Source organism: Schistocerca nitens, chromosome 5, assembly GCF_023898315.1.
Source record: "Schistocerca nitens isolate TAMUIC-IGC-003100 chromosome 5, iqSchNite1.1, whole genome shotgun sequence".
Taxonomy (NCBI): domain Eukaryota; kingdom Metazoa; phylum Arthropoda; class Insecta; order Orthoptera; family Acrididae; genus Schistocerca; species Schistocerca nitens.
The window spans coordinates 582,355,514-582,367,443 of record NC_064618.1 but is presented as its reverse complement, the minus strand read 5'-3'; the positions used below and the strand labels follow the sequence as shown (position 1 = coordinate 582,367,443).

The window sequence follows — 11,930 nt, the reverse complement described above, 5'->3', positions numbered from 1 at the left end:
AAAAAATCATTCCCATGAGAACGAATTATTGAAACTAAAATAGAAAGACCTAAAGCACCTTCACAAACAGAAAAAACCAAAAAAATAACAGGAAAAAAATAATCATAATCAAACTCAATAAGAAAAACAATAACCAATATAAATAAAGAAAGAACAATATATTCTAATCTCAAAAGAACCATTAATAAATGCTTACGTTTAGAAGAAAAAACATAAACACCAGCAAAGTAAATCAATAAAGAAGTAAAGACAGAAAATATAAACATTAGTTTTAATAGTTTAAAAAAAACGCCGGTCTTGTAAACCAGAAATAAGTCCAGGCCCCACTTTTAAAACTTCAGAGGTAGAAAGCTTCCTATCATCGGTCTCCAAAACCGATATTTTTAATAAACTAACCTCTGAAATGATTAAAATAATAATTATATCGCTATCAAACGTAATAAATATTAATTTTATTAAATTAAGACACCCAATATCAATAATACTTTTCATTATCCTACAAACTTTTCTAGTTGGATTAATAACAGGAACAATAATGGAAAGATATTGGTTATCATATATTTTATTTTTAACGTTTCTTGGTGGTATATTAGTTTTATTTATTTATATTACAAGAATTGCATCAAACGAAATATTTCAACCTAAATCAATTACGATAATTATTACATTAACAATATGAATATTTATTATATCAACATTAATTATTTTAGATATATCAATATTTATAGACTTTTTCAAAAATACTGAAACTATAAATATTGATAATTCAATCAATTATCAAGAAATAACAATATCTTTAGAAAAACTATATAATAGACCAACATTCATTATTACAATAATAATAATAATTTATTTATTTTTAGCACTATTAGCAGTTGTTAAAATCACCAACATTAACCAGGGACCTATTCGTAAAATAAGATAATTTACTAATGAATAAACCCTTACGATTGAGACATCCTTTAATTAAAATCATTAATAACTCTTTAGTTGATTTACCTGCACCAACAAATATTTCATTTTGATGGAATTTTGGGTCCCTACTAGGGTTATGTTTGGTAATTCAAATTTCCGTAGAAATACTGGAACACGTGAGGCAATACTGACCTTACGACTTATCTTAGAAGAAAGATTAAGGAAAGGCAAACCTACGTTTCTAGCATTTGTAGACTTAGAGAAGGCTTTTGACAATGTTGACTGGAATGCTCTCTTTCAAATTCTGAAGGTGGCAGGGGTGAGATACAGGGAGCGAAGGGCTATTTGCAATTTGTACAGAAACCAGATGGCAGTTATAAGAGTCGAGGGGCATGAAAGGGAAGCAGTGGTTGGGAAGGGAGTAAGACAGGGTTGTAGCCTCTCCCCGATGTTATTCAATCTGTATATTGAGCAAGCAGTAAAGGAAACAAAAGAAAAATTCGGAGTAGGTATTAAAATCCATGGAGAAGAAATAAAAACTTTGAGGTTCGCCGATGACATTGTAATTCTGTCAGAGACAGCAAAGGACTTGGAAGACCAGTTGAACGGAATGGACAGTGTCTTGAAAGGAGGGTATAAGATGAACATAAACAAAAGCAAAACGAGGATAATGGAATGTAGTCGAATTAAGTCGGGTGATGTTGAAGGTATTAGATTAGGAAATGAGACACTTAGAGTAGTAAAGGAGTTTTGCTATTTGGGGAGCAAAATAACTGATGATGGTCGAAGTAGAGAGGATATAAAATGTAGACTGGCAATGGCAAGGAAAGCGTTTCTGAAGAAGAGAAATTTGTTAACATCGAGTATAGATTTAAGTGTCAGGAAGTCTTTTCTGAAAGTATGTGTATGGAGTGTAGCCATGTATGGAAGTGAAACATGGACGATAAATAGTTTGGACAAGAAGAGAATAGAAGCTTTCGAAATGTGGTGCTACAGAAGAATGCTGAAGATTAGATGGGTAGATCACATAACTAATGAGGAGGTACTGAATAGGATTGGGGAGAAGAGGAGTTTGTGGCACAACTTGACCAGAAGAAGGGATCGGTTGGTAGGACATGTTCTGAGGCATCAAGGGATCACCAATTTAGTATTGGAGGGCAGCGTGGAGGGTAAAAATCGTAGGGGGAGACCAAGAGATGCATACACTAAGCAGATTCAGAAGGATGTAGGTTGCAGTAGGTACTGGGAGATGAAGAAGTTTGCACAGGATAGAGTAGCATGGAGAGCTGCATCAAACCAGTCTCAGGACTGAAGACCACAACAACACAACAACAACAACAATTCAAATTGTAACTGGACTATTTTTAGCTATACATTATACATCAAATATTGAAATAGCATTTAGTAGTGTAGTTCACATCTGCCGAGACGTAAATAATGGCTGAATTATTCGAACCTTACATGCAAATGGAGCTTCTATATTTTTTATTTGTATTTATTTACATGTCGGACGAGGAATTTACTATGGATCTTATATATACATACACACCTGAATAATTGGTACAGTAATTCTATTCTTAGTTATAGCAACTGCATTTATAGGATATGTTTTACCTTGAGGTCAAATATCATTCTGAGGTGCAACAGTAATCACTAATTTATTATCAGCAATCCCATATTTAGGAACAGATTTAGTTCAATGAGTATGAGGAGGGTTTGCTGTTGATAATGCAACATTAAATCGATTCTTTACATTCCATTTTGTATTACCATTTATTATTGCTGCTATGGCAGCAATTCATTTATTCTTCCTTCACCAAACAGGGTCTAATAACCCTTTAGGGCTAAATGGAGATATTGAAAAGATCCCATTTCACCCATACTTTACTTTCAAGGACTCTATTACATTTGTATTAATAACATCGTTATTAATTATACTGTGCTTGATTAATCCTTATCTCCTAGGAGATCCAGACAATTTTGTACCTGCCAACCCATTAGTAACTCCTGTCCATATTCAACCAGAATGATACTTCTTATTTGCATACGCAATTCTACGATCAATCCCTAATAAACTAGGAGGTGTTATTGCATTATTCTTATCAATTAGAATCTTAATAATTTTACCATTTTATAATAAAACACCATTCCGAGGTATTCAATTCTATCCTATAAATCAGATTTTATTCTGAATCATAGTAGTTGTTGTATGCTTATTAACATGAATTGGAAAACGACCTGTTTAAGAACCTTACATTATAACAGGACAAATCTTAACAATTATCTACTTTACATACTTCTTAATTAATGTACATGTTGCAAACGCATGAGATAAGCTAATTAAGGAATAATAAGTTAATTAGCTTAGGAAAAGCATGTGTTTTGAAAACATAAAACTAGAAGTTTAACTCTTCTATTAACTTTTCTTAAAAAATTTCACTAAATATATGAAATAAATAAAATTTTTAAACCAACAAAGAAAATAAAAAAATTTAAAGATAATGGAAAAAAACTTTTTCAAGCTAAATATATTAACTTATCATAACGAAAACGTGGTAATGTACCACGAACTCAAATAAAACCAAAGGATATAACAGCAAGCTTAATAAAAAATATAAAAGAATAAAAGTCACCACCTAAAAAAATTAAAGCTAATAATATTCTTATAAAAACAATTCTAGTATACTCAGCTAAAAAAATTAAAGTAAATCCGCCTGCACCGTATTCAATATTAAACCCTGAAACTAACTCAGATTCACCTTCGGCAAAATCAAAAGGAGTATGATTAGTCTCAGCTAAACAAGAAGCAAAACAAGCTAAAGATAAAGGGAAAGAAATAATAATAAATCAACAATAAAGCTGATAATTTATAAAATCAAACATGTTAAAAATTCCAATTAAAATAATTAAAGATAATAAAATTAAAGCCAAACTAACTTCGTATGAAATTGTTTGAGCAACAGAACGAAGAGAACCTAGTAAAGAATAATTTGAATTGGAAGACCAACCAGCAATTATAACAGTATAAACACCTAATCTAGTACAGCATAAAAAAAACAAAAATCCATAAGAAAAAGAACATATATAAGTTAAGTAAGGGAAAATAACTCAAACAGCCAAGGAAATCATTAAATTAAAGACAGGGGAAAAGTAATAAAGTAAATAATTAGATATAATAGGAATTGGCTGCTCCTTACTAATTAACTTGATCGCATCACTAAAGGGTTGAGGAATCCCAACAAAACCTACCTTATTTGGACCCTTTCGAATTTTAATGTAACCTAAAACCTTACACTCTAATAAAGTTAAAAAAGCAACACTAATTAAAACACAAATAATTAATAAAAGAAAATTCAAAATAAACATAAATAAATCATAAAGTATCAATACCACTTGTAGAAAAAATCTACATAAATGAATTCTAAATTCAACACATTAATCTGTCAAAATAGTAATTTAATTAGTATTAATCAATAAAATAAAAATATTTCAACCATATGGTCCTTTCGTACTAATATGAATTAATAATCTTAGGATAGAAACCGACCTGGCTCACGCCGGTCTGAACTCAGATCATGTAAGAATTTAAAGGTTGAACAGACCTAATTACTGGGCTACTGCACCCAAAATTTTTCTTAATCCAACATCGAGGTCGCAATCTGCTTTGTCGATATGAGCTCTCAAAAACAATTACGCTGTTATCCCTAAGGTAACTTAATCTTATGATCATAAATTATGGATCAAAACAACAAACATAAATTAATGATATAATAATGAAGAGTTTATTTATTCTTCATGTCACCCCAACAAAACATCATCATTAAATATAGAAAGACAAACAAAAACTATATAAAAATAAAATGTTAAGCTCTATAGGGTCTTCTCGTCCTAAAGAAAAATTTAATCCTTTTGACTAAAAAGTTAAATTCAAAAATTTATTAAGAGACAGTTGATTTCTCGTCAAGCCATTCATTCCAGCCACTAATTAAGTGACTAATGATTATGCTACCTTTGCACGGTCAAAATACCGCGGCTCTTTAAAAATCTGCTCAGTGAGCAGGCCAGACCTCAAAGTATTTTCAAGAGGACATGTTTTTGATAAACAGGCGGAAATCAATTTTGCCTAGTTCCTTATAATAAATTCACAAGGTAAAAATTATATACAAATAAATATACTAATTCTATCATTATTACAAAAATTTTAAAATTAAATTTATAATCTTAATAAAAAACCTAAAATAATTATAAAATCAAAAATAAAAATAATGAACTAAAACGTAATCTTAAAGCTAGCTGGTTTAAAGCTTACTATTATATTTTAATAAAACAAATTATAGGTTATTAACTCCAAAGCTTATCCCTTAAAGAATAAATAAGTTAATATTTATACCTAAAAAATTAAATAAAAACAATTAACTTCAAAAAATTAAATTGTGTCTTAAGAAACTAGATATCTTGGGAAACGATTAACATCTCATTTCTATAAATAATTTAATAATAATTATGATACATTAACTATAAATTATTCATTAATCAACCCAAATCGAGATAAGTAAGTAAATACTAAAATTTTGATAAACCCTGATACAAAAGGTACAATAAATAAAATCTACTTTTAAAAATTCAAAATAATATTTCATAAAACAATTACATTACCAATAAACTATAGTCTAAAAAATCAATTCTACAAAATATACTAAGACAAAATTCAACAAAATTATTCTTATTAAATAATCAAATAAACAAAAAATAAATACAATAAATTTAATAATCAAGATATCCTGATTTGCACAGAAAAATTTTCAGTGTAAATGAAACACTTTACTAATAAGTTATATCTTGAAACTTTTCCTAGATACACTTTCCAGTACATCTACTATGTTACGACTTATCTCATCTAAATTGAAGCTTAATTAAAACAATAAAATAGAATAATCAATAATGAGAGCGACGGGCGATGTGTACACACCTCAGAGCCAATATCAGTTAAATTAAATAAATTAAATTACTATCAAATCCACCTTCATTAATAGTATTTCACTATCAAATCCGTTATAAACAAAAATCTATTGTAACTCACCTCCTCTTAATTATAAGCTGCACCTTGACCTGAAATACTTTATAATTATAAATCTTGAGAATTATAACTCTAAAAAGATTCTCTGATAACGGAGATATACAAACAAATAAATCAAGTAGAGTCAATCGTGTATTATCAATCACGGGGTAAGTTCCTCTGAATGGAATGAGATACCGCCAAATTCTTTGGGTTTAAAGACCTTAACTAATAGTACACTGGTAAATATAATTAACATTTAAAATAATAGGGTATCTAATCCTAGTTTATTATTCAAATTTCACAGATTCATAAAAAGAGTTATAAATAAATTTTAACATTTCACCTTACAAATTTATATTTTAACCCTAAAAATATAAACAACTGTTTTAACCAATAATATTCACTTGTATCAATCGTATAACCGCGGCTGCTGGCACGAATTATGCCGATACTAAATCAATTGCTAAATCCAAAATCAATTGATAATTAAATCAAATTACTGCAAAATAGAACATTTAGTTTAACAAAACTTACATATAATACAAAGAAAAAGTGAATAAATAAGCAAGAATAAAACTTTTGGGAACAAAATAAGAAATTTAAAAATTTTTAAAAATAAGAAAAAATAAAAGATTCAAATATTTAAAGAAAAAAAAGAAAAAAAACACAAAAAATGACAAAAAAAAGAAACGCGCCCTCGAATGACCACAACAACTTCTCTATTATATATAAATAAAGATTAATATGGAACATGTATACCAATAAATGTATTATATTCTTTCTTATTTAATCTTTCTTTTCACTAATAATAAAGAAAGATTAAATAATATAATAAATATATTTTATACAATTATCTAAATTAATGTAATATGGTATTAATATAAAATTAACTTTATATTAAGTTAACTTAAATATTAATTAGTTAAATAATCTAATTACAGATAATTTATAAAATTATATTATTATAATTAATATAATTATATATATTAAATATAAGATTTTATATTTAATAATATTAATTATATTTATTATATCCAATTATAATAATATTTAATATTAATTTACATATTATTATATAATTTATAATATAATAACCTATTTTAAGCTAAAAACATAAGTAGCTATAATCCTAGGTAAATAAATGTATTAAAATAATCATTTAATAATTATAAAATAACATTATAAGTATTTAAATTTAATTAAATGTAATATATACAACCTCATCAATTCATAGTTATCAATGTCGTTTCCGAAGGAACAACCAGACAGTTGCTGTAGTTTTTTCGCCATCATTGAGGGAAGCATAAGTGTCCAGTATTCAGACTTTCTGGAGGAGAATAAGAGAATGCCTTTCATGATCTAATATCACTCTCTGATTTTTTTCCGTAACAGACTTCCGGTTGAGCATCGCCACTTTGAGTGAACAACGATCAAAGATGATACCGAGAGACGTATGCCGATCCACCACAGCAGCTCTTGGAACAACAGCATCATCAAAACCTTGCAAAGTGAGAAGCCTGCATTTACCTTCATTAAGTAGTGTACCTGAACTCTGACAGTAATAATTGATTGCGGCCTTCAGTCGAGGTATCTCGAATTGTTAAGAGGAGCATCAAGTCATTCGCATATGCACGAACAGCTTTAGTCCCTACGAAAAGTGTCCAACCTTTCAGGTGGGATGCTAGCATCAGAAGTAGGTGCTCCATAGATAACAAAAACAAAGTCATTGACAGTGGGCTTCTTTAAGGCACTCCCCGATGGATATTTATTGGGGGCATCAGTTGGTCATTAACAACCACCAAAGCTGAAATCCCCGCAAAGAAATTTGAGAGCACTCACCGTGTGTCAACAGTAAGACCAACTGCCTCCAGAATCCAAAGCAAAAAGTTGTGATCAACATGATCAAACGTCTTATCAAAGTCTAGGATAGCAAGGGCACAAGGGACGGATGTTACAGCAGCAACCGAAACCACATCACAACACTCGACTATATGAGTAATAATGGTATGACCAGGTACGCAGCTTTGATGTTTTGCGACAATCATCTCCATCAGAGCTGACATCCTATTATTAACTGCCCTCACCACAGTCTTATGATCAAAGTTTAACAAAGTAATTGGGCAATAGCTGTCAGTCGAGGCATCTCCACAGAATTATGAAGGAGGAGCATCAAGTCATTTGCATATGCACGAACAGCGATAGTCCAGGGCATTCTGGGATTAAAACAATTTTTCCAACTTTGAACAAGGTCGGTACTGCTCCATCCCGTAACACTTCATTCAAAAGACACTTAAATGTAGCACCCAACAGTGGCCAAAAGCACACATAAAATTCTTTGAGGAGTCCATCCAGACCCGGAGACTTTTGAGAAGGCAATCCACAAAAGTTTGTAAACTTCCTCAGGCTGAAATGCAGCTAAGAACATTTCATTATGTTCAGGTGTAATTACTGTATCCAAGATGCTAACTAGTAGGTAATAAGACATTTCACTAAACTCATCGATGTCATAGATGCCTACAAAGTATTGGTGTAAGACATGCGCTATATCAGCTTGCTCTGACATGATATGCACATTATTTTTCATGAGAGAATGAATACAAGCACATCGGCAATGGATCTGATGCCAAAGCAAATGATACAAGGAAGTCAGTTCTTCTGTCACCAATGATTGTGGCTTGGATTGCATTTTCCATCCTTCCACTTCTATTCTTTTCAAGATCAACAATTTTGCCTTTACATTCACTAGTCACAGAGGGGCATGATCTACAGCATCATAAAGTACACACAGGATGGAATAATAATATTCTTAAGTACTCTGAAACCTCATGCTTTGGCAGCACAGAAAAGTATCAAAGTTTGCCTGAGCCTCAGTTTTGCCAGCTGTGTCCACGAGTCAAGGATGGAAAAGTACTTCCCAGTGGACTGTAGAGTATGCTCCCATATGGCTCACATCACGTCATTGAGAGAGGGGTCAGCAAGGTGAGCAATGTTTAACATCAACAGAGTGCGAAACAATTTGACTGGTTGCTGTTGTAGATTTAGGGTTGTAGTCACAGCACAGTGATCTGTAAAGGAAGCTGGGATGACTTCAACATGAAGAATGCAGTTGCACAGGCAGTCTGATAAGTAAAACATATCTAACTGGCTACTAGAAGTTAAAGTAAAGTGAACAAATTTAACTAACATTGGGTATTTACATACCCAGATGTATTGCAGACATAATGAGCAGACAGAAATTAAAATTTGGTGATTGATCTGCAGGACATAACACACAGTTAAAATCACCACCCAACAGAATACTCAGAGAACTCTTACGCAACAGATAAACAATATCCTCTTTATAAAGACAGAAATGATCCACTGCACGACCAGTGCCAAGGAGCATATAAAAGAACTAAAGTAAGATTAAAAAGTTGACAACCTATGCCCCTGCCAGAATCCAACATTTCCACCTCAGAAATAGGAATACCTTTGCGAAAGAATAAGGTGGTCCCTGAAGAATATTAGGGTGCTACATTAAAGATCACACAAAAACCAGGCAAGGAGAAATGCATAAATATCACCTCCTGTAAGAAGACTATGTCCACACATGAATCATAAATGAACTGATGCAGCAAAGGCAGTTTTGATTCAATGCGTTTATTTATTTATTTATTTATTTATTCTTTGCCCATGGACTCCAGCTGAAAATCCAGCTGAGAGTATTGGGTGTGTCATACAATAGCCTATTAACATCAAACTTGATTTCATTATATATAAATGAAACAAATAATTAAACAGAAATAGTCCATAATCATACAAAGGTTTTACATGTTTCACATTATATGTACACACAAATCCAAACAATATACAGAAATGATAATTTTAAAGGTACATTTCAGTAATGATGTATTTCAACACCATCTTAGTATTCACTCAAACTGTATATACATTTCTCTATGAGATATAGTTTTAAATGATTTTTAAAACATTTTAGATCTGTTTCTTTTTTAATGATTTTGGGGAGTTTATTAAAAAACCTTTTGCCTGCTTCTTCTGGGGCAGTCATAGACAGTTTTAGATTTCTGTTTGTCATGTAGTAATTTTCATTTTCTCTTGTACCGTGTTTGTGTACATCTTTATTTAGGAGGTGTTTATCATTTGACCTTACTGCCATTATGCTTTGGTATATGTACAGTGAATATACTGTCATAATATTATAGTGTACAAAAGCTTGCCTACAGGTCTGTCTTGGTGGTATTTTTGCAATGCATCTCACTGCCCTTTTCTGAATTGTGAATATTCTTTTTAGGTAGCCAGCTTGTGCATTTCCCCATATATGAACTGAATAAGACAAATGAGGGAAGACAAGTCCATAATACATTGATCTGAGGACTTTATCATCCACAGTCTGAGCTGTTTTATGCATGATGAAGATCTGTTTGTTTATCTTTTTACACAGTGCATCTATGTGCTCCCCCCATGCCAAATGTTTGTCTATTATAGTTCCTAGAAAATTTGTGCTGGTTACTTCTTTAATAGTCTTTCCATTTATATTAACATTTATATTATAATTTTCACTATGCTTGGTCTGAAATACTACATTCATTGCTTTAGACTGATTCATAAACAGGTTGTTTTGTGTTAAATATTTATTTGCATTTTCAACAGTCAGGAGTGCTTCCTTCTCAAGCTCCTCCTTTGTGTCAGCTGTGCAAATGATTGTTGTGTCATCAGCATACAATATAAGTTTCTGATTTATATAGCTAGGGAAGTCATTTACGTAGAGTATAAATAGTATTGGCCCAAGCACAGACCCTTGTGGCACACCGTGTTTAACTGTTTGTAATTCTGATCTGTAGTTTGTTATATTTCCCCCACTAGTATGTCTGATTTCTGTGCATTGTTTCCTATTTGTAATGTATGATTTAAGTATGTCATAGCATTTTCCTCTAATTCCATACTGATATAATTTCATCATTAATTTTGAGTGGTTCACACAATCAAATGCCTTAGATAGGTCCATAAAAATCCCACAAGTCTTTTGTTGCCTGTCAAGTAAATTAAGAATGTGCTCAATTATATCTGTTGATGCTGTTTTTGTTGACTTCCCTTCTCTGAAACCATGTTGTGATGAATGCAGTATACTGTACTTAGTTATAAAACTTACAATTCTATTCTTTATTATCATTTCATAGATTTTAGCAAATGTTGAGATCAATGATATTGGCCTGTAATTTCCTAATTCATCCCTGTTCCCTTTCTTAAATATTGGCTTCACTTTACTTACTTTCAGTGAATCTGGAAATATACCTTCTTCTATTGCAGCATTCAGCATGTGTGTCAATGGTTTTAATATACATTCCCTGCATTCCTTTGTGAGATGTGATGTGACACCATCCAAACCAGATGAATGTTTAATTTTAAGTTGTTTTATTAGGTTTGACACTTCTGCATCTGTTGTAGGTATGAAAACCATAGTATGATTTGTATGTGGGGAGTTTAACAATTTACTTACTGCATTTGTTTTATTTTGACTTATTAATTCGTCTGCTACAGTAATATAATATCTGTTAAAAGTATTGGCTACTTCGAGAGGGTTTGCGTTGCTTTTCCCGCTCATCAGTGGGCAGATGTCCTCTGACCGATTTGTTACTTTTCCTCTCTCTTCATTAATGAACGACCATAAACCTTTTGAGTAGTTATTTCCCTTATCTATATACATCCTGATGAATGATGCTTTAGTTTCTCTGATAAAACTACAGTACTCTTTCTTTTTTATTTTATACAGTGTGTTGTAGGCCTCAGTATTTTTTTGTTTGGAGAGGTCATAATACACTCTCAGATTATTTCTGGCATGGATTACTTCTCCAGTCACCCAGCTTTTCTTTTTTTGTTGCTGTTTGACAAGCCTTTTACTAACAGGATATGTAACGTCATAATAATATAATTGAATAAAGAATAAAACTGGTTCCAT

General features: G+C 31.3%; 2 pseudogenes; one reads left to right on the top strand and one right to left on the bottom strand.

Moving 5' to 3' along the window:
• Positions 1–403: 403 nt before the first annotated feature.
• On the top strand, positions 404–1,044 carry LOC126260065 (NADH-ubiquinone oxidoreductase chain 6-like; annotated as a pseudogene).
• A 2,310-nt stretch (positions 1,045–3,354) lies between these two features.
• On the bottom strand, positions 3,355–11,930 carry LOC126260592 (NADH-ubiquinone oxidoreductase chain 1-like; annotated as a pseudogene).